Source organism: Mustelus asterias, chromosome 12 (assembly GCF_964213995.1).
Source record: "Mustelus asterias chromosome 12, sMusAst1.hap1.1, whole genome shotgun sequence".
Classification (NCBI taxonomy): Eukaryota; Metazoa; Chordata; class Chondrichthyes; order Carcharhiniformes; family Triakidae; genus Mustelus; species Mustelus asterias.
In genome coordinates, this window is record NC_135812.1 from 6878663 (window position 1) to 6881995 (window position 3333).

At 48.6% G+C, this 3333-nt stretch overlaps 1 protein-coding gene across 2 annotated transcripts in view; it reads right to left on the minus strand.

Annotated features, from left to right (window-relative positions):
• ypel2a (yippee-like 2a) overlaps positions 1–2381 on the minus strand; it is a 66859-nt gene extending 64478 nt beyond the window's left edge. For both annotated transcript variants that reach the window (XM_078224633.1, XM_078224632.1), the window contains exon 1: positions 2224–2381. The gene's annotated coding sequence lies outside the window, so the exon portion shown is untranslated. The remainder of the gene's footprint in view (positions 1–2223) is intronic.
• Between the last annotated feature and the right edge of the window lie 952 nt (positions 2382–3333).

Here is a 3333-nt window from a genome sequence, read left to right on the forward strand (position 1 = left end):
ACACACAGAGACTGACAGACACACACACACAGACTGACAGACACACACACACAGAGACTGACAGACACACACACACAGAGACTGACAGACACACACACAGAGACTGACAGACACACACACACACAGAGACTGACAGACACACACACACAGAGACTGACAGACACACACACACAGAGACTGAGACACACACACTCACACAGAGACTGACAGACACACACACTCACACAGAGACTGACAGACACACACACTCACACAGAGACTGACAGACACACACACTCACACAGAGACTGACAGACACACACACTCACACAGAGACTGACAGACACACACACTCACACAGAGACTGACAGACACACACACTCACACAGAGACTGACAGACACACACTCACACAGAGACTGACAGACACACACACACACAGAGACTGACAGACACACACACTCACACAGAGACTGACAGACACACACACTCACACAGAGACTGACAGACACACACACTCACACAGAGACTGACAGACACACACACTCACACAGAGACTGACAGACACACACACTCACACAGAGACTGACAGACACACACACTCACACAGAGACTGACAGACACACACACTCACACAGAGACTGACAGACACACACACTCACACAGAGACTGACAGACACACACACTCACACAGAGACTGACAGACACACACACTCACACAGAGACTGACAGACACACACACTCACACAGAGACTGACAGACACACACACTCACACAGAGACTGACAGACACACACACTCACACAGAGACTGACAGACACACACACTCACACAGAGACTGACAGACACACACACTCACACAGAGACTGACAGACACACACACTCACACAGAGACTGACAGACACACACACTCACACAGAGACTGACAGACACACACACTCACACAGAGACTGACAGACACACACACTCACAGAGACTGACAGACACACACACTCACACAGAGACTGACAGACACACACACTCACACAGAGACTGACAGACACACACACACACTCACAGAGACTGACAGACACACACACTCACACAGAGACTGACAGACACACACACTCACACAGAGACTGACAGACACATACACTCACACAGAGACTGACAGACACACACACACACAGAGACTGACAGACACACACACTCACACAGAGACTGACAGACACACACACACACATCGTTTTCTGCAATCGGTGCAGGGAAAGGTCCAGTAGTCAGTAACAAAAATCTACTCAAGGTATGAACATCAATCAATAAAAGCCTATTGAAAACTACAGATGCAGACGGGGAGTCGCTTTCATGCCTTTGTTTCTGAAACACCCCTGAAGGGTTTCCTGTTGGTGTTTCTTTTTTGTTGTTGTTGGGGGAGTGGGGGGGGGGGGGGGGGGGGGAAGAGAAGGAGGTTAAAAAGACTGTTGCATCTGGTGAGAGCATGTGTGAGGGGAACAAAAGAGCTGAGAAACAGGAGGATAAACCGGCCTGCGAAACAGCTTAGACACAGAGAAAAAGGAGAGAGAGCGCAAGCAAACCCTGGGCATCAACCATCATTTAAAACTGGGGCACAGGTTGGTAATGAAACCAAAAAAAAAGCAACGCCAGGTTAGCTCACTCACTGCAACAACAAATCATCCTTTGCAACACAGAAAAAAATAGAGATAAGATTCTAATCATTATTAAATCAGGCTCGCCTGCCAAGTCTTATTATTTAACTTGCCTTTAAAAAAAGCAGAGAGAGGTCTTATTTTAGATACATTTTTAAAAATATAAACCACTTTGAACAACATTTCGTTTTAAAGACCAAAAAATGCTCAACCTCAAAACCACCCCCCCCCCGCCCCCAACACTGCATCAGCTCAGAGCAAAATAAAACCCAAACACAAAAAAAAATCCTGGAGGCAGACACGTTGTGCTTCCAAAATGCACCAAAGCAGCAAGCAGGGATCAGTGCTCCCTTTATTTACCCCTCTCTTTAAATAGCAAACACCACAAGAATCCTCACACATGGGCATCATTATTAATTTATCATTTTACACAGTGGCAAACTGCAGGAACTGGTTTTGCATTGAAAGATCAAAATAAACAAACCACAAAACATCCTGTTGCAAAAAAATAAAACCTGGACACACACACAGAAAGAAGGCAGCACAATAGGGAATGTTGCATTTTAAGCAAATGTCAGTGCAATTTTTTTTTAATCTTACCTTAAAAATATAAAATTATAACTCCTCTTATTGTTTCTTTCTATTAATTTGCTCTCCCCCAAACGGCTGTCTGCTCATTTTTTCCTCTGAGATCAGTATAATGATAGCTCTCTTCCCCCCCTATCTCTCTCTCTCTGCTCCTTCCCCACCTTGACGCTGAAGAATTGCAACAGCTGTGAAGCTCACAGCACCGCCCCCTCGCCTTATATAGGCAGCGCACCCCAACCTGCTGGCGGAGGGGGGGGAGGCTGATTGACAGCCCGCTCCGCCAATGGCATGCCGGCCGCGCTCCTAGCAACGCGGCTGCCATTGGCCGCCGCCTCTCCCCACCCGGCCAATCAGGCTGAGGCGATAGGGGGGGGGCGGGCCGGGCCGGGCCGGCCAAGCTAGGTTGCGCTGCGGCGGCCAATCAGCGGGCGGCGTCGAGGAAGAGGGTTGAGTCTTGGAGCTTTTGGACCAGGGATAATAGCAGGAAATTCCAACCCCAAAGCAGCAAATACAGGCTTGCCTACCCAAAACTATACAACACCACCTCAAATACAATGCTGCACTGCACTTAGATTTCCAATTTTTTAAAAAAGTGCTTGCATTTTCATAGAATCCCTACGGTGCAGAAGGAGGCCATTCGGCCCATCAAGCCTACGTCGACTCTCCGACGGGAATATCGCCCACCCAATCCCCGTAGCCCCACGCATTTACTTTTAGGGTTGGCACAGTGGTTGGCACTGCTGCCAGGGACTCCCCCGGGGGTTCAATTCCAGCCTTGGGTCACTGTCGTGTGCAAAATCGGCATATTCTCTCCCCCCCCCCCCCCCCGCCCCCCTATCTGCATTGGATTCCTCCGCTTTCCTCCCGCAGTCCAACAAAAGATGTGCAGGTTAGGTTGATTTCGCAGGAGGCTAAGGAAATTTGCCACGTCTGCCACAACTCTCATCAATTTTTACAGATACACCATCGAAAGTATCACAGCTTGGCATGGCTCCTGCTCCGATCAAGACCGCAAGAAACTATAAAGGGTTGTGAATGTAGCCCAGTCCACCACGCAAACCAGCCTCCCATCCATTGCCTCCATCTACACTTACCGCTGCTTCAGAAAAACAACCAGCATAA